Below are 21,609 nucleotides of genomic sequence, written 5' to 3'. Positions count from 1 at the left end.
GTATAACAGATATAGAAACACTGCAACAGCAGTTCAAGGAACACTTTCAAGATTTCCACGCCACGAAGCCATTAACTGCGTTGTTCACTGACCCCCCTCTCTACTGCTGTCAGTGAGCAAACCCCAGAGTTGCAGCTTGAACTTTGTGACCTACAGTCAGACCCCCTCTTTCAAGCAAAGTGCAATAAAAGAGGAATTTCATTTTGGAGACTACTACCCGAGTTCCGCTTTCCACTCTTCGGGGATTTTGCACTCTCAATGGCCAGCATATATGGTTACATCTGCGACAGCAGCTTCTCAACAATGAAGCACATCAAGCCAAAAGAGAGAAACAGGCTGACAGATGAAACTCTGTTCCAGTTCATGCAGATTTGAGGCACAAAGATTGACAGTGATATTTAGTATATTGTACACCAGAAGGAGGGGCCACAAGTATCTCACTAAGACAGAACTTTATACTGATCCACCTGTGGGTGAGTTTCAATGGTGTTCAATGGCTTCATCAGTGAATGAATACGCGTGTGAATGGGTGAATGTGAGGCATACATTGTAAAAAACTGCTTTGAGTGGTCAGTAGACTAGAAAAGCGCTATATAAAATGCAGTCCATTTACCATTTTACCATCCTGAGCTAAATGCATCTTTATTTGAAACATGTCATGGAATGAGAGGGCAGAGTAGAAATGCACTACAAACATGTTGTAAACATGTTGTACCGGACCGTTGTGGTGAAGAGGGAGCTGAGCCAGAAGGTAAAGCTCTCAATTTACCAGTCAATCTTCATTCCAACCCTCACCTATGGTCATGAGCTTTGGATAGTGACCAAAAGGGTGAGATCGCGGATACAAGCAGCTGAAATTAGTTTCCTCCATAGGGTGGTTGGGCTCAGCCTTGGAGATAGGGTGAGGAGCTCGGACATCTGGAGAGAGCTCGGAGTAGAGCCGCTGCTCCTCTGTGCCGGAAGGGGCCAAGTTGAGGTGGTTCGGGCATCTGATTAGAATTCCTCCTGGACGCCCTCCTTTGGAGGTTTTCCAGGTACTGTTAAAGTGTGTTGCTTCCTTCTACTAATGAGACTTTACAACTCGCTTCAACCCCACTGGGCTATAAACTTTAATAATAACTTCGGCACGTAAGGTTATGCATCATGCTTGGTCCGTTATTCCAGGTGCAACAACCTAAACGACCCCTGTGTAAACAAGGAACTAAACAGTGGTTCCTAACAATAGTACCTATTGTTACAGGTATGGCCAACCGGGAGGAGACCCCGGGGTAGGCCCAGAACTCGCTGGATGGACTGCATGTCCAATCTGGCCTGAGAATGCCTTGGGATCCCTCAGGAGGAATTGGAGGGCTTTGCTGGAGAGAGGGACGTCTGGGGTGTCCTACTTAGCTTGCTGCCACTGTGACCCGACCCCAGAGATGCAGCTGAGGATGAATGAATGAATGAATGAATGCTTTGTGACAGAGGTCACAAAGACAAAGAGGTGTGACAGGGGAAGATGCAGTGGACAGGAAGAGATGGAAACGGATGATCCGCTGTGGTGACCCCCAACGGGAGAAGTCGAAAGGAGTAGTAGTAGTAGTAGTAGTAGATTGTAGCTGCTTTGTGCTATGTCCCTGACATCGGCCAAGTCTTCAATTGCATCACCTTGATTGTCCTGCACCTCATAGTCCTGGCCCTTCAACTGGTCACTTACAGTCTCAAGAGGAAAACACAGACAACATATGCTTTACACATTAGTTTGCATGTCTGTGATGAAGTGGAAACAGTCTGTGGTAGCACTTGTGATTTGTACTGAGTGAGAGGTCAAATCAAGGCCATTTAGAAAACTCTGAGTGAAGAGATGGACACCAGTGTTTCACTATTTGAATTGCATTTGCCCAATCTGTCCCAGTTTCTCAATGATCGTCAGTTATTAGTATTGATAGATGTGCTATTTCGATTTTTTTCTTCTTCAGTACTTCAAAGTGAATGAGTTGTGTTCTGCCCTAAAATGATGGGGACGTAGACAGAAAAGGCCGCTTCCACAATGTAAAAAAAACACTTTCTGCACATTTCATGTTCAATATGTTATATCATATATGGGTATCTCAACAAGTACTAGGAAAATGAGCCAAATCAATGTTTGACAAACGTGGGTTCTTAACAATTCCTAAAACGAATAATTTACACCACGTAGGTAATTCAGTCATGTAAGGCTAACGTTGATACTCCTCTGAGTCTAGCAGCGATTATTGCCTAACTATCGAGACTCTAAATAACTGGAGATGAGACTTTTTTGGGTACTCTACGTAGATCATGATAAAAACGACCCATTGGAATTGGCTGAGAAATGTAAACGTTATAGCGCTTTCTATCCGTATCAGAATCACATTTATTGGCCATGTAAATTTGCATTAACGTGGAATTTGACTCCGGTTTTGTGGCTCTCACGGTGTACTTAACATGGACCCAACAACCCAACAACCTTCAGGAGGATTGACTATATACAGGCCTCTTTATGCGGGACTCTATCCAGAAAAATCGCAGCTCCCCCGTTTACTTGGATTTGTTTACAGGCCAGCCTTGCCCTGTCCATGTTGACGTATCTTAGCAACGGGCCAAGCGGCCAGTCTACAGACACTATGGCCGTGTCTGCGGGTGGGAAGCCGGATGTGGGTACGTATCCTTGCTGCTGCACTAGCGCCTCCTCTGGTAGGTCGGGGTGCCTGTTCGGGGGGGAGGGGGAACTGGGAGGAATAGCGTGATCCCCCCCACCGCGCTACATCCCCCTGGCGAAACTCCTCACTGTCAGGTGAAAAGAAGCGGCTGGCGACTCCACGTGTATCGGAGGAGACTACGTGTGGTAGTCTGCAGCCCTCCCCGGATCGGCAGAGAGGGTGGGGCAGCGACCGGGACGGCACGGAAATAGGGCAATTGACCAAAGTACAACTGGGGAGAAAAAAGGGGCAAAAAAGCGCAAAAAAAGCGGCCAGTCTATGTATATGGAAGTTTGCAAACTCGCCCCCCTCCCCCAAAACCCCACCCAACCTGGTGCACAAATCATAAGAAATCTAAGCAATAGTTTTACAGGCAGCCATCGGCTGGTTTGGTTTCTCCGAAGTTGCCTACCCCGGATTTAAGCTCTCGTTTAATAATGAAATTTCCTCTACACTAAGCAACTACAAGGCGGGATTTGAACTAATTTAGAAGTTGTCCCTCTTGTAGTAGTAGCAGTTTAGAAGTTGTCCCTCTGCTGGCCAACAAATGCAATAACAAGCTCTGAAGAACTTACTCCGCATTATTTGTGTTTTTCCTTGAGTATCCTACAGCAGTGGTTCTCAACCCAAAACTGCTGGTTTTCTATTCTACCGGGTAGTTAATTACATTCACGAGTTGTGTCAGGTATTCGAACCATCTAATCAGAAGTACCTGGTGGAGAAAAGCAGCAGTACATTGGGGTCCTTAAGCACTGGGTTGAGAACCGCTGTCCTACAGGATACCACTGAAATATTATAGACTGTCACTGACTTGTTTTAACTATAATTTTAGGGGCAATTTAAGTAAAGACATTTCTTTTGTAAGACCCATGATATTATTACCTATGTGAAAAATAATCCACAGAGTTATTAAGCATTTTATTGCTCTTTTTTGCCAAGTTTAATATAAAAGAATTGTGTAGTCAAAGTTGATCAGCTCAGGTTAAATCCTACAGCATAATTACTGATGATAAAAGTCATACATTGCTTTAACATTGCTGTAGTTTGCACAAGCATAACCTCATCTGAACCAGAGAGCACCCCCAATTATATATGTCTTTCCACATTTTATTCAATCTGGTCAATCTGAAAAAAAGTTTGTTTGTTTAAGTGATATTTTTCTCCAAATAAAACCTTTCTTTCATTTAAAAAGACGGATAACGGTCCACTAGTAGAAGTAGTAGAGCAGAACAGAGAAACACACATGCCCAGTTATGCCAGTTTTACACACACACACACACACACACACACACACACACACACACACACACACACACACACACACACACAGCGAGAGAGAGAGAGAGAGAGAGAGAGAGAGAGAGAGAGAGAGAGAGAGAGAGAGAGAGAGCGAGAGAGAGACACACACATGCACACACTACATAAAGAAAGATAGAGGTAACCCAAAAGACCACATAGAGACAGAGGGTCACAGACAGAAACAAACACTGAAACACATAAGTGTACACTACACACTCGCAGTTCAAACATGTAAACTCCACATGGGCCTATCTTCTGTTCACACATCTCCCTTTCCTTGACTCTTGCTCAGACTTGTCAGCCGAAACTTACCCTCCCATTAGACTGTGTCTTGAGACTACAGGCCACAGGGCAGGTTGGTACAAACCTCCCTTTACACCTTAAACCCCATGGCCTGCTAAGGAGCTCCATCCTCTTGGTGTGTGCACACTATTGAGTATCTTCACCTCCTTCATTTCATCTCATCCCATTTCTTATAAACACCCTAGTTTTGATTCTATGTTTTGGGGCACCCAAAATAAATGAAATAAAACTCAGTGTGAAGAATCTTTAAATGCTCCTTTAAGTTAAATGATTGATCATTGATTAGTGGAAGTTTTACCAAGGTGTGAGCAGATTGTCCAAGTACAACTAAGAACTTAGCTCATTTAAATCATTCTCAAGTAGAGCAACATTAACCTGACAGAGTAAATCCATTTAAATCCCTAAATGCCCTAAATAAGCAGCTTTCACTGTTTTTCATTTAGGATCCTCATTTATAAAAGTTTCTTGCAACCAAAAACATTCTTATTTGTTATTATTTGGGCTAAATAATTTACCCTGTGTTTTCAAATATTAATAGGCCAATTCGTAGTATTTTTACCTCACATTGTAGGGATGTGACTTGATGGCCATTTGTTATAAAACTGGTAGGTTCATCAAATAACTTAAGCTTTTGAAACACCCTATTTTCTATAGTTTGAAGATCCATGTCATTTCTTAAGTATCTAACTCTGATAAAAACTGTCTCAAATTGCAAAAGGATAGTACTGTAAGCAGTACCTTAAGTAGTTCATTTCAGAACATTTTGTTTTACACTTTAAAAAAAAAAACAACTGTTGTAAAACCCTTATTAAAGAAAACCAGATGGTAATGCACTGACCAGATTTAGGCTGATATCCAGCACTCCTATCATTAGTAAGATGCTTGAAAGGATAGTTTTGGTGCAAATAAACTCCTTAACTCATAAAGAAAACAATACCCAGGAGGAATTTCATCAGGCTTTAGATCACAGCACAGCACTGAAACTGCTCCAACTAAAATAATCAGCGACCTCAGACTAAACACTGATAAAAGTAAGGTCTCAATTCTTGTCCTCTTCCAGCTAAGCACAGCATTTTATATGATTGACCACAATATCCCAATCAGTCATCTTGAAAATATGGCTGGGCTTTCTGACTTTGTTGAACTGGTTCAAAACATACATCAAAAGGAGAAAGTTTTACCTCATTCTTGGATATCATGTGTCTGAGAAACATGACATCTGTTTTGGGGTACCCCAAGGGAGGTGCCTTGACCCATTATTATTCTCACTGTACATGATGCCACTTGGTGATATCATTAGAGAGCACAGTGTATGTTTCTGTAGTTATGCAGATGACATTCAACTGTACATCTCTGCTGAACCAAATGATGAACTCCATTACTACCAGTCTTTTGTCTATAAATAAATGAATGAGAAATAATCTCTTAAAGTTAAATGATGGCAAAACTGAAATCCTACTAATCGGCCCTAAAACCCGAAAGAGAAATGCTGTTTAATAATCTGGGGAACATTAACTCCCTGGATTAAATCTGAGGTTACAAGTCTTGGTGATGAAAACTTCATTTTTCTACTTTAGAAACATGGCTAAACCATGACCATTTATAAATAAAAAAGATGCTGAAAAACTCATTCGTGCCATTATTTCAAGCCAACTTGATTACTGTAATGCACTTTTTACTGGCCTTCTGGAACAAGAAAAAAAAACACTGGGAGACTTCAACTCATTCAAAGCTCTGCAGCTCATCTATTAACCAGAACCAAGAGGACAGAGCACATTAATTCAGTTTGAGCTGCTCTGCGCTGGCTTCTTGTAACATTTAGAATTGATTTTAAAGTCGTCTTCCATTTATACAAAGCCCATAATGGGCTAGGACCAAGCTACATTGCTAACTCCCTTGTTTACTATTTGCCTTCAAGAACACTGGGATCATTTGCTGCTGGTTTATTGAAGGTTCCCAGCAACAGCCGAAAGCCGTTAATTATGCCCCAAAGTTATGGAACACACTACATATAGATACCAAGGAAGCCAGCTCGCTAAATATTTTTAAAAGAAAGCGAAAAAGTTATCGCTTCACTGCAGCCTTTATCTAGCAACGACTTTCCTGATACAGGCCTGAAATTATTTTTTGCACTTTTCTTAACATTTACGCACTGCTGCACTTCTTTTAAAATGTTGTATTTTACTTTTATGCATTCTATGTATTTTCATAACCCTATTTTTACTGTATATTTTATTGTTATTCAGTGGGTTTTAGTTCCATCTTATGTTATGCAGGTTATGCTATGTTTATTTTCATGTGAAGCACTCAGTGCGTGTAATTTCTTACTGTATAGCACTTTGAGCTCAATTTCTTGTATGAAAGGTTTCTTGTTTGCAATGGTGATGGACAGGTTGACAGGCGAGATCAGGCAGGAGTCTTTATGGACTATGATGTTTGTGGATGACATTGTGATCTGTAGCGAGAGTAGGGTGCAGGTTGAGGAGAGCCTGGAGAGGTGGAGGAATGCACTGGAGAGAAGAGGAATGAAAGTCAGTGGGAGCAAGACATTACCTGTACATGAATGAGAGGGAGGACAGTGGAATGGTGAGGATACAAGGAGTAGAGGTGATGAAGGCGTATGAGTTTGAATACTTGGGGTCAACTGTCCAAAGCAACAGGAAGTGCAGAAGAGAGGTGAAGAAGAGAGTGCAGGCAGGGTGGAGTGGGTCGAGAAGAGTGTCAGGAGTGATTTGCGACAGAAGGGTGCCCAGCAAGAGTTAAAGGGAAGGTTTACAAGATGGTTGTGAGACCAACCATGTTGTATGGTTTGGATAAAGTGGCACTGACGAAAAGACAGGAGGCGGAGCTGGAGGTGGCAGAGTTGAAGATGCTAAGATTTTCATTGGGAGTGACAAAGAAGGACAGGATTAGGAACGAGTATATTAGAGGGACCGCTCAGGTTGGACAGTTTGGAGACAAAGCAAGAGTGGTAAGATTGAGATGGTTTGGACATGTGTGAAGGAGAGATGCTGGGTATATTGGGAGAAGGATTCTGAATATGGAGCTGCCAGGGATGAGGAAAAGAGGAAGGCCAAAGAGGAGGTTTATGGATGTGGTGAGGGAAGACATGCAGGTGGCTGGTGTGACAGAGGAAGATGCAGAAGACAGGAAGAAATGGAAACGGATGATCCGCTGTGGCGACCCCTAAAGGGAGTAGCCGAAAGTAATAGTAGTAGTAGTAGTAGGTTCTTGTATGAAAGGTACTACACAAATAAAGTTTATTATTGTTATTATTATTATCATTATTTCCTCAGAAAATTCTCCCTTGGCCAATCAGCCATAGTCCTGGCCTACATCGTTTACTGTTAGGTACTGAATCAGTCATAGCATCTATTGGTTGTAAAAGGCGATCTTTGTCTCTAACATCTCTAAGGTCGTGGCTGCAGGAAAGCCTGGATAGTGATAAATGTTTGGTTAACCACCGCCTAAACTCCTGATAAGCCCCCAAATGTTGACATGGGCCTGGCATTATGAACACGGCCTGGGTCTCTGGGAACAATAGCTGTGGGGCAAGTTCAAGTTTAGCTTTATCTTGCTGCGACACGCTTGTGCACAGCTGTCAAATTTGGCAGATGTTTGATGGTTCAGATAGCTGTTCAGCATAGAGATAACTCTTAGAAGATCTCAGGAAAGAGGTGTGCATGCAATCTCTCACTCTCCCTCCTCCTCTCTGTCACACATACCACAAGCATAAGCACACATGATCGTGGTAAGTAGAGAAATACAAGGATCCTACAGTCAGGTTTGAGCCAGATTATGGTGGTGATAGAGCCCCTTGAATCACTGCATAGGATAATACAATGGTTCTCAACCTTTTGTTTGGCTCCTCATGTCCAGGGAATATTCCAGGGCTCCACACAGGAGACATGATAACCTGTCTACATGTCAGCATCGCAACTCCATCTATACACACGCCTATGCACTTTGTCAAATTCATTCCATTTAACCCCATGAAATCATGCAAGTGACTTACATAACACACTTGCCGTTGTAGCAATCTTCAAATATTCATAAAGCAAAATTCCTTTATTAGTTCCTTTTTCATATTCATAGAAAACATATGAGAGTGTGATATCTACAGATCTATGGAAAATAAAAAGGCTGTTTTATTTTATATAATATTAACTGCTTGCCTTGTGTTATTTAGCTGAATAATTACTTGTGTCTTGATGTTTTGTGGTTGAAGCTTTCAATAATGTTCTATCATCTCAAGACCCCAGCTGGCAGCTCCCTGAGACCCTCTTTGGGGCCCTGGGCCCTGCTGAGAACCACTGGCCTAATAAACCACTACAACTTGAACCTATGACAGCATGTGGTGGTGACTCAGCCCACTGATAGTATTGTCTGAGGGGCTGTGTTGCACATATTTGAATGCACCCTATGTCTGCACTTGTCTGTGTTATGCACTATATGTCTGTCACTGCACTATAATGTATGTGTTCTTATGTGGCAACCCTTACATATGTCCAAGACAAAGTTCCCTTGGGAGAAATAAAGTCATCTTGAACCTTGTCTCATCCCTCAGAGCCTGCACCTGAAGTGGCAAGCTATATCTTCACCGTTCAGTGGCCTGAGTATAACCCATCTTGTATTTCACATGATGAAGCCTGAGACCACACTAAGGGAATTGTATGATCTGGGACTAAATAAAGATATTTATTTTTCAAACTATCTTCATGGTTTAGCACTCACTACCAGGTGGGGGCGATGTTGCCTGGATGATCAGTCATGAGGGGACAACAATGAATTTGCTGCGCTGGTCAGGGAACATGAATCAGTCACTTTCATTTCCCAAGTAGGTTTTCACATCCTAGACATTTGACATGGTGGGTTGCTAAATAAATAAATAAATACATAATCAATAGCATTGCACTGAAAAGCAAAAGAAAAAAAAAGGTACAAACCCTAGAATATTTAACGCTAAATTCTAACACTGAACATGAGCAAAAACATATAAGGATCTCAGTAATACTGGGAATATTGGAATATTACCCTGTGATTGTCTGGCGGTCTGTCCAGAGTGTGTCCCCGCCTGCCGTCCAATGACTGCTGGGATAGGCTCCAGCATCCCGGCGACCCTCAGAGCAGGATAAGCAGTTTGGATAATGGATGGATGGATGGAATATTGGGGATATCACCTTCTTATCTGTTAGGGGGAGGAATGTGATGATAAGCTTCATAGAGACTCATGATAATGTTTGCTTTTCAGCTGAAGTGGGTTATGGTGAGCTGCTTGTCATCTAGTTTTTGTTATTCAAACAGGGTTCAGGTTTGGTGATGAAAGGTCAAGGAAAAGTTAGAGTGATCTTGGAAACCAGAAACCTCCATCCTCCCACTGAAACATATTACATCTCACCAAGAAAATGTAATTAGAGCAATAAAGTTTGAAAAGTGTTCAAGTGTGTGTGTGTGTGGGGGGGGGGGGTTACTGAGACAGGGGCCTATTCCATTGTCTACCAACACGGGGATCGCCGGTTTGACTGCCCGTGTTACCTCTGGCTTGGTCGGACGTCCCTACAGAGACAACTGGCCATGTCTGCAGGAGGGAAGCCAGATGTGGGTATGTGTCCTGGTCGCTGCACTGGCGCCTCCTCTGGTCGGTTGGGGTGCCTGTTCTGGGGGAGGGGGAACAGGTGGGAACGTGATCCTCCCACGCGCTATGTCCCCCTGGCGAAACTCCTCACTGCCAGGTGAAAAGAAGCGGCTGGTGACTCCACATGTATCGGAGGAGGCATGTGGTAGTCTGCAGAGTGGCAGTAATTGGCCCAATACAATTGGGGGAGAAACAAGGGGTGGAAAAAGGTCATGGGTGTTATTATCTTATTTAAGAAAGAAAGGCAAATGTTTTCATTCAATCTTTAGGATAGTAAATGGGGGGAGAACGATGAAGTCAGGGGCAGACTGGTGGGGGGCATGAATGGGTAGAGAGGACACAAGTAGAACTTACTGTTTTTGCAAGTGGAAGATGGATTGTTTTACAAGTGTAAGTAGAAGGGCCGGTGGGAGGAAGGAGTGGCAGTGGGAGGGGTGTAGACGTCACATCTGTTGCTGCCAATCCCTTGGGGCCCTGGGAGCATGGGAACCTACACTGGTACCAGTGGATTGCATAAGGCTCCTCCCAGTGCTGTTAATCTATTAATCTGAGAGGAGCCATACAGTCACCTGCAAGTATTGCTTTGAGAGGGGTGTATATTGATTTAAAAAAAATTACTATGGTTTGAGGACTCAAACAACTAATAAATCTGAGAATGAGTCCAGGTCCAGAGTTCAGGTTATTCTCCACCCTTAATCCAATTACAAGATCACATAAGGATGCGCCATGTGGCCCGGCCCGGAATAAGGCTGGGAATATAAAAGTCCGTGTTTTCAGCATGTCAGTTATGCAGCGTATTCTGTCTAGGTTAATTAAAGTCCAGGAAATCACACAAACGAACCTGGAGCTGCTGGTCTGCTTGCGGTCTGTGCAGTACTAAGTTTGTCAAGGAGGGTTTTGAGTTTCCCCTACACGCTTGTCCTCCCTTGGCCCCCCAGAATGGTGACCACCACACTTTAATGGGCCATTTCACAGGGGTCGATTCTCCTTTCTCCACGGCGTCAGCTGGGTTGCCCCGCTCACCCTTCCTCACCCCCCCCCCACTGGCATGTGTTCAGCTCAGCGTTGTTTACTAGGATTGAGCATTTAGTGGGGTTAGCGTTTCACTACGGCAGCTGTTGGCACCATGTGCCTCCCACTCGGGCGGCTGGCCGACGGCACGCAGGCTACTGCTCCACACACCCGCCGCCATCCCCCCAAGGACCAGCTCTTCCTCCTCGCTCCTTGACTTGGTCCTGGTTAAAACCCACTTGGAGCCTCTGTCCGAGGATCAGATATCAGGCTAACGTGAAGACATATATCTCTGACTTTAAACAATGGCTCCTGTTTTCTCTCAGAGTCTGATATATAACAATGTAGGTCGCGCGTGAAGGTGAGTTGTGTCAGTAAAGAAGACCCGGTCTGTCTGTGTACTGTGGCTTTTTGACACTTATGGACTTAATTCATATATTGGGGGGGACAGCTGTGTCAGTAGTGCTGGCACAGTGTCACGTCTGTCATTAGGAGGATTAAGGACTCCCTCTCTGCCAGCTCCCAAGCCACCTCTGTCATTGATGGGCGTTTACAACTGAAACAACTAGCCGAGCTCAAGACATGAGCCCGGTATGAGACCTCATCTCAAGACGCTTAGTTGTTGCTTCAATATTTTTTTCCAGTAAGGAAAGTGATGGCATAAGATAAGATAAGATAAGATAAGATAAGATAAGATAAGATAAGATAAGATAAGATAAGATAAGATAAGATAAGATAAGATAAGATAAGATAAGATAAAATAGATAAGATAAGATAAGATAAGATAGATAAGATAAGATAAGATAAGACAAGATAAGATAAGATAAGATAAGATAAGTTAAGTTAAGATGAGGTACTATAAAGAAAAAATGCGGACGGATAGAGGGGGATAAGAAGGGGATGAAGATACGCAGGAGAGGAGTGGGGAGAGGGCCTACCCATGTCACTTGTCAGATGGAAAATATACAGCGGATGGAGGAAAGTATGTATGCTATCTACATGACATTTAGCCTCCCCAGCCCATCCTAGTGCTGAAACAGGCCGGGATTCAGACATGGCTTGCTAATCAGACACTTATTTCTGGCTGGCTGCTTGTCACCCTCCGTATTAATTCAAGGTGACAGACAGCAAATAAACAGGCGAGATAGGCACATACTCACACACAAACACATGCAATGCAGACTCACACAAATACCCGTCAATACACCCCCCCCCACACACACACACACATACACACACTCCCTTTAAATATAAACTGTCTCAGAGATCCTCTTGGACACATACCCCAAGATGTTAACATGCTTAGTGTCTTCATAAGCCGCCTGCCTCATCCCTGTCATAGCCGTCCCCAGCAACCCTCTGTGATTGAAAGGCAGCAGGAGGGGCCCCGTGTGTTGGGAGAGAGAGTCGACGGGGAACGTGGGTAATCTTCTCCCACCCCACCCCAGAGATTCTGGTGAGTCTTGGGAGTAAGGAGAGTGGTACTGGTGGTGTGGAGAAGCAAGGTCAGGGTGACAGTTGTCAAACCCCATACCATTTGGATGGAAAGTGATACGGCAGACAGCTGAGGCTGCCTCTGTCACTCTTGGGGTTAATTTGGACCGTCTTAACATTGACTTTTCTCTGGATGGATCCGTAATGAGCGTGGAACTCGGGGCTAAATGAAAATCTCAGCATTCGGCTCCCCCCCCCCCTTCTCTCTCTCTCCCTCTCTCTCTCTCTCACATGCACACACACACACACACACACACACACATCATAGCCTATCTGTTTCTGTCACCCCCCCCAACTTTTTCATTCACACAAACATACACACACACACTAGACAAAAAGGAGAGGACAAAATAAGCAGGGGTTTGAGAAAAAAAAAGAGGGTGAGTGGGGTGTTTAAAAAAAAGAGATGTTGGTCCTAAATGGCTCTCAGAAACAACATGTAGATAAAAGCCAAGAATATGACAGAAATTAGAAATCCATGTATGCAGAAACACACACAGACACACACATACACACAGCAGTCATCTACAACTTCCTCAGAAGTTAACATAAACAAATCTTACAATTTACAATTTTATTTAGCAGATGCTGTTATCCAAAGCAACGTACATCTGAGAGTTAATGCAACACATGCAGGGATGTAGCCGGGTGACAACAACACAAGTAAGTGCCAAAACACTAGGTTCAAGTCTGATAGGACATAGGTGCCAAGAGGCAGTGCACAAAGGCAATGCATATGGTGCATATAAGGTTGGTTTTTTTTGTATTATTAATACCATCAGGTGTGGAGGTGTTCATGAAAGAGCTGGGTCTTTAGCCTCTTAAAGATGGAGAGGGACTCCGCGCTCCGCGGGTCGAATGGAGATTGGTAACTCGTTCCACCACTGGGGAACTACAGATGAGAAGAGTCTGGCTGGTGACTTAGGGCTCTGTTGTGGCGGAAGTGCCAGACGCCTTTCATTGGCAGAGCGTAGTGAGCAGGCCTGAGTGTAGACCTGAATGAGGGAGTTCAGGTAGGCGGGAGCCGTTTTAGTTGCTGTTTTGTAAGCGAGTATCAAGGTTTTGAATTTAATGCGGGCAGCAACTGGGAGCCAGTGGAGGGATCTGAACAGCGGAGTGACATGTGCTGTTGTGGGTTGGTTGCAGACCAGACATACCGCTCTGGTTCATTTGCATAGGCTTGAAAGTGCATGCAGGGAGACCTGCCAGTAAGGAGTTGCAGTAGTCAATGTGTGATATTACAAGAGCCTGTACCAGAAGTTGTGCTGCATGCTCAGACAGGTAGGGTCTCATTTTCCTGATGTTGTACAGGGCAAATCAGCATAACCAAGCAATCAAGGCCACGTGAACCTTAAAGGTTAGTTGGTCATCAATCATGACACCTAGGTTTCGGGCAGTCTTTGTGGGCATGAGTTGGGTTGATCCGAGCTGGATATTGATCTGTTGTTGTAAGGATGGACTCTTATAAAGCCATACAATAATTAAAAAAAATTTTTTTTTTAAACATGATGATGCTGGTCGCGTGGCTTGGGTCCTGAGCTGTTCCGGTGGGGTCTGGACACAGCTTGGCATCCTGCGCATCACATTCTTTATAAATTTTATAAGTTCATTATAATTCTGTTTATCCTCTTTCAATTTTGTATTGTGTAAATTGTGTAAACACAACATCCATTGCATGTTGTCCATCTTGGGAGAGAGATCCCTCCTCTGTTGTTCTCCCTGAGCTTTCTTCCTACTTTTTCTCCCTGTTAAAGGTTTTTTTTTTATGGAGTTGTTCCTTATCCAATGAGAGGGTCTAAGGACTGGATGTTGTGTTGCTGTTCAGCCCACTGAGGCAAATTTGTAATTTGTGATATTGGGCTATACAAATAGAATTGACTTGACTGGGATGACAAGGATTTCAGTCTTAGATAGGTTAAGCTGAAGGTGGCGTTCTTTCATCCATGCAGAGATATCAGCAAGGCATGACGATATCTGTGCTGAAACTGTGAGGTCATCTGGCAGGATTGATAGGAAGAGCTGGGTATTGTCAGCATAGCAATGGTATGAGAAACCACAGGAGCGGATGATTGCACCAAGTGAAGTGGTGCATATTGAGAAGAGAAGGGTACCAAGCACTGATCCTTGAGGCACCCCTGTGGATAAGCCAGCGGTTTGGACACTTCTTCCCTCCAAGGCACTCTAAAAGATCTCCCTGAGAGGGAGGGCAGATCCTGAGATACCAAGCTCAGTGAGTGTGGTGAGGAGGATTTGGTGGTTAACCATGTCAACGGCAGCTGACAGATCTAGCAGCAATAAAGCTGAGGACTGACCAGCAGCTCTAGCCAAATGCAATGATTCCATTACTGAGAGGAGTGCAGTCTCGGTAGAGTGACCCCGCTTAAAGCCGGACTGATTCAGATCATACACACTGTCCTCAGAAAGCAATTCAGACACTTGTTTAAAGACCCTGCATTCAAGTATTTTTGATAGAAAGGGTAGGAGTGAAACTGGTCTGTAGTTTTCAACCTGGGCTGGGTTGAGTGTAGGTTTTTTGAGCAGCAGGGTGACCCAAGCGTGCCTAAAGCTTGCAATGGGGAACACACGCGTTGAAAATCTTGAAAGGTTTTAATTACCTTTACTGTATATGAATTTTTATTAGGACGTCTACTTACAGACAACAGTTATTGGCCAAAGAGGTGATTCGTGAGGTTGCCTCGTGACCACGGAATGGGAGTCATAAATGCAGTAGCAGTGGTCATAACTTTTATAACCATTCATATTTATTGTGGTATGCCACAACATCACACTGCCTTCATCTTGCCACACCCCGTGCACTCTGGGCCGCTGTATCCCGATGAGGGACCCATAGCGAATGCTTGCCTTCTTCATTACAGTTGGACTGCATATCAGACGGGCACTAAAATAAACAGTGGGGAAACAGAATAAGGCTGTGAAGACATCAGATATCCCTCCTCCAAATGGGACCTAGGAAGTTCCACACACACCAGACTGGCAAGAGCGTGGATACAGGGATGTATATATGGGTGCTAATGGGTCAAAGCTCTGTCTGTGTATAGCGCCGTGTATGGAGTATATGATTTCCTTTTAGTGGGCCTGACTCTGCTGCTCTTCTGAGAGGATGCTCTTGCAGTGATGAATGAAATTACATGATCCCTTTTCAGCAGCTCGGATGAATAACTGAATAGAGAAAACTGATTGTGCACTGCCACTTCTTGATTTTAATGATGACAATAGGTCATGATAGGAATGGGAAGATGTCAAGTCCTTGTGGAGCCAAACTGGAAACTGATGTGTGGTTTTCACACACTCACACATACACGTATACACACGCATGCAAACTTGCACACACTCCCCAGTTTTTGCTTTTCATTACATCGACTTTTCCTGTTTACCGAAATGTCTGACCTGCTTTCATAAATGATAAAACAGAGGGTCAGACACGGGGAGGACAGAAGGCGAGAGGAAGGGAGATAGCAAGAAGTAGAACATACATGCGTCCATTAGTGTCCATTAGTACCAACATAAGTGTGTGTGGGAAAAAAAAGTGGCTTTAGGAGAACATTATTCAATGTCAGCCATAACCTCCTCCCATATTGGAAGGAGACATTAGCTAAAGCTGCACTGAAAGCAGGCTCATACACTACCAGGCCGTGTCATTAGCTTAGTTCTTGGTATACAATTTCAATGCACCACAAACTCACTCTTTAATATATATATATATATATATATATATATATATATATATATATTTCCTTCTCCACCCTTTTCTCCCAAATTGTACCTGTCTAATTACCCCACCCTTCCGAGCCGTCCCAGTCACTGCTCCACCCCCGCTGCAGACTTCCACATGCCTCCTCCGATACATGTGGAATCGCCAGCCACTGCTTTTCACCTGACAGTGAGGAGTTTCGCCAGGGGGACGTAGCGCGTCGGAGGATCACGCTATTCCCCCCAGTTCTCCCTCCCCCATTAACAGGCGCCCCGACCGACCTGAGGTGGCGCTAGTGCAGAGACCAGGACACATACCCACATCTGGCAGACACGGCCAAATGTGTCTGTAGGGATACCCGGACAAGCCGGAGGGAACACGGGGATTCGAACCGGCGACCCCCATGTTGGTCTGCAACAGAATAGACCCCTACACTACCTGGACGCCCCATTCAATTTCAGTTTCAATGCTCCACAAACTCACTCATGGATGCACGCATCTCACAAATGCACTTACTGACATCAGCAATATGATGGTCAAGGAACCACACTTGCCTGCTTGGAGAAATGAAACGGGGTGGGGGGGGTGTAAATGAGGTGGGGTGAATCTTCTTCTTTATACTCCAGTTTTTTTTCCTCGTTCTCTCTCTCAGCTTGTTTCTTATTTACATTCCACACCCCCACACCCCCTCACCAAAGCTCCAGTGCTTAATCTCATCAGTAAATTCTCCCGGCTGAACAAATATCTCCTCTCACAGTGAACATTCTCACTCCTTGTGAGACTGGGAATGTCCACACACAAAACACACACACACACACACACACACACACACACACACACACACACACACACACACACACACACACACACACACACACACACACACACACACACACACACACACACACACACACACACAGAAGAAACACATAAACCCTCATGTTTTTGGGGGTTTTAGTCACTGCACACATCTCCTTAAAACAAATCGCTGCAAAGGGGACGTTCTCGCTCTCTTTCAGTTTCTCTTTTTCCCCGTCTTCATTGCACTTTCACGTCTTCTCTCGTCGCACAAGATTTCTCTCAGTCGCACTCTCCTCTCTCTTTTTCTGCGTGTCCTTCTTTCCCCCCAGTCTCTTTTCTCTCTAATTAAAGGATGCAAGTCAGAGCTTCTGTCACCGTTCAGACATTACAGGGTCCGGTGTAATGGCCGAGTGGCCAATGACGAGTGTGGAGGCCGCGAGGTGGCAAGAGGAGGGGGGAACCGGCAGGACAAAGGCTAGCTTTGTTCCCCGGCCTCCAGGAACCAGTGTTGTGGCATTTGGCTGGCAGAAGAGACGGACACCGACACACTACCCCGGCAGAGTCCAAAGGGAGGATATAAAGGGCTGGGTGGACGGACATACAGATGGGGGGGTGGGGGGTGGGGGGTGGACTGGGATGGATGTGCCTTGCTGATGAGCCAACAGAGGAAAGCACAGACTCCCAACTGTGTGACCCTGATCTGTCCGTGCAGCTATTACAGTTCGGCTCAGTGGGCCTGTAAAGGCCAACGACATGGCCGGGTGCATTGCTTGAGTCCCCAGTCAGAGACGGGCCATATTCCTGTCCGAAACTGGCTGGACGGCCGAAGTATCTGTTTAGCGGGGCGCTAGATCTAGTACTGGCTCTTTTGATTCAGACTAAAGCTCTGTGTGTGTGTGTGTGTGTGTGTGTGTGTGTGTGTGTGTGTGTGTGTGTGTGTGTGTGTGTGTGTGTGTGTGTGTGTGTGTGTGTGGCTGGTTTGTCGTGTATGTATGTAAGTGGGGGGGGTGATTGCCCTGTGTGTGCAGGAGGCCTTACAGATGTCCTTTTTGCCACCAGGTTGTAAATTAGAGCCCATTTCCTGGGGCATGTAAAGCTCAGGTGGCACTCTTCTCACTATGGTCTTTGGAGTAAAAGAAGGGAGACAGAACATGTGTGTGTGTGTGTGTGTGTGTGTGTGTGTGTGTGTGTGTGTGTGTGTGTGTGTGTGTGTGTGTGTGTGTGTAAGCAGCAGTGTGGATGGTTTGTAGTGTATGTATGTAAGTTGGGGTGATTGCCTTTGTCTCTCTTTCCCCGTAGTCAGAATGGAGCCAGGTCTTCCCTTTGCGCCATTGTCTTGGGTCAGCTGACACACACACGCACACACACACGCACACGCACACACACACACACACACACACACACACACACACGCACACAACATGCGCGGTAATCAAACACAGCTGAGTTTTACAATAACTTCACAATAAGGGCGGCGTAAATAGCTCGAGCAGATCCTGCTGTTACTTTTTGAGCCGATAAAGCTTCATGTACAACAGAAGGCAGATCTCTCATCCTTGCAGGCTTTTCCCGTCTCTGCACTTATTCCTATGCAGACATATTGCAGACAGCACATAGGATCCATCCCCCCTTTTTTCCCCAAAACGTGACCTAAAGAGAGAATCCAAAAGGTGCAAGAGAAACACAGACTCACAGTGGTGACCGAGAGCCCATGGATGCACACTATGTTGTGGCCACCTACACCAAGACCACAGTACAAAACCTTAAACAGTGAAACAAGGCAGCAACAAATTGGTCTCCAGCTCTCCAACCAGAACAGAAGCCGTGGCAAAGATGTGTCAAAGGGGCGTCTGGGTGGCGTGGTGGCCTATCCTGTTGCCTACCGACACGGGATCGCCGGTTCTAATCCCCGTGTTACCATCCCTACAGACGCAATTGGCCATGTCTGCGGGGGGGATGTGTCATGGTCGCTTCACTAGCGCCTCCTCTGGTCGGTCGGGGCGCCTGTTAAGGGGGGGAGGGTGAACTGGGGGGAACAGCGTGATCCTCCCACGCGCATTACGTTCCCCTGGCGAAACTCCTCACTGTCAGGTGAAAAGAAGTGGCTGGCGACTCCACATGTGGTAGTCTATATGATTTCTTTTCCAGTCCAACAATAAGGACACAAGCATACACACAGTCACACACTTCTGCAGACCTTTGCTTTTTCCCTCACACACAAACCATACAAGAACCTGGAGGTTAAGTAATAACAATTCCTCTAACTAGTTTCAGATAAAAATAAAAAATAAAAAAAGGGCTGTGAAAGTCTGTCTCCTTGGGTATTGAAAATCAATATCCATACTATTACTTTGAATGGTACGATGGCGTGCATCGTTTAACCTTCGCTCGCTCCGCCATCCTCATAGATATACAATCTTAAAGCCCACCCTTGTGTCTCCTTTCTCTTTAACAAGTGTTGACTACAACAGAGGCCCAGCAGGCACTTCCTTTCAACACACATGTTTCAGACACCCTAAATGCTTATCATGAGCTCAACAAATGGCTACTCGCAGTCTGCAGCCCCCAGGTCTCTGCCAAATCCCCTTTCTTCTCCCACTCATTCTAAGGCCGGTGCAATATGCAGCACAGGATTTTTGTTATGCGTTTGTGGGTAGGACACAGTGACTGTATGCTGATATATAGTAAAACATAAAGTGTACCATGCAGGACAATGTTAACCCTGGCTTTGGAGACACAGCTCCATGAAAAGCAGCGTAGATGAGTCGAGGATAAGCCGAGCTGGCGTCTTTTGTCTCTGCTGATCTGCACCCTTAACAATGAAGGGGCAACGAGGGGAGTCGGAGTGGCCTGTCTGAGTTTAATGGGGGTTGGGGCAGCAGAGGAATGAATTGGAGGAATACAGTCTTATCAGTTTGTAGAAGAAGAAGAAAAAAAGCTGGTAAAGAGAGTAAACTTCTACAGTTACATTTGTTAAGGGAGTAGGAACGGTGCTCACATGGTTTTGCTGTCAACACCGTCTCGATCTGTTTTGTGCAGATGTTTCCATACACATATGTGTGTGTTTTGTGGCATTTGGCCGGCAGGAGAGATGAACGATGACACACTACCCTAAGAAAGTCCAAGTGGAGGATATAAAGGGCTGTGTGGACAGACAGATAAGGGGAAAGGGGATTATACCCATTATAATTACATTACCTTTTTTGGGGGGGCGATCCCCCCCTTTTTCTCCCCAACTGTACTTGTCCAATTGCCCGATTTTCCAAGTCACTGCCCCACCCCGTCTGCCGAGCCGGGGGGGGGGGGCTGCAGACTACCACATGCCACCGCCAATACATGTGGAGTCGCCAGCCGGTTCTTTTCACCTGACAGTGAGGAGTTTCACCAGGGGGACAGGCGAACAGGCGCCCCGACCGACCAGAGGAGGCGCTAGTGCAGCAACTAGGACACATATCCGCATCCGGCTTCCCACCCGCAGACACGGCCAGTTGTGTCTGTAGGGACGCCTGACCAAGGTAACGCGGGGATTCGAACCGGCGATCCCCGTGTTGGTAGGCAACAAAATAGACCACGACGTTACCTGGACACTCCTATAATTACTTTTTAACTTAAATCTCAACTACTGTATGTTGAATTGCTGTTCCGATTTGAGCACTTTCGTGCTATGGTTTATCTTCCTTCACGCCTCCATTAGGGATTTAGTCCCGCTCTCCTCATGACAGAGCTGCCTGGACACGTGGGACATTAGCATAGCCGCTATACATATCGTCTGAACATCAAGGCTGTTGCGGGAAGGTGATAATTGGGGCACCTGAGGGCCTCTGATCTGCGATCCACGGTCGCATGGTCTGGATGTAATACATGGAGTCGCCACGCCACGGGGGGACTTCATTGTTTTGGGTGGATTTATTTATCTTCTACTTAACCATCAAAGGGTCTGTTGTTCTACAAACAACGGCCAATTCACTCCGAACTCGGCAGTAAACAACGAGCCATCAGATAGGCAGAGAGGAAGGTGTGAAGCGTCTGGAGAAGAATCAGAAGAGCCCTTCGGATGGGCTGTTACTGTACTGCTGTGACTGCAGCTTCTTTTTCCCACTTGTATATTTTGGAAGAAATGAATTCGGGTACGCGCTGCCTTTTGTATTTTCCTGCAAGAAGATGATTTTCAATTTTTTTCACGACATATACGTATAATCTTTTAGAAACAAGACAGAATATATATACACTACCGTTCAAAAGTTTGGGATCACCCAAACAATTTCGTGTTTTCCATGAAAAGTCACACTTATTCACCACCATATGTTGTGAAATGAATAGAAAATAGAGTCAAGACATTGACAAGGTTAGAAATAATGATTTGTATTTGAAATAAGATTTTTTTTACATCAAACTTTGCTTTCGTCAAAGAATCCTCCATTTGCAGCAATTACAGCATTGCAGACCTTTGGCATTCTAGCTGTTAATTTGTTGAGGTAATCTGGAGAAATTGCACCCCACGCCTCCAGAAGCAGCTCCCACAAGTTGGATTGGTTGGATGGGCACTTCTTTGAGCAGATTGAGTTTCTGGAGCATCACATTTGTGGGGTCAATTAAACGCTCAAAATGGCCAGAAAAAGAGAACTTTCATCTGAAACACGACAGTCTATTCTTGT

Source organism: Lampris incognitus, chromosome 12 (assembly GCF_029633865.1).
Source record: "Lampris incognitus isolate fLamInc1 chromosome 12, fLamInc1.hap2, whole genome shotgun sequence".
NCBI lineage: Eukaryota > Metazoa > Chordata > Actinopteri > Lampriformes > Lampridae > Lampris > Lampris incognitus.
The sequence above is the reverse complement of the archived record's forward strand: the minus strand, read 5'-3'. Positions refer to the sequence as shown.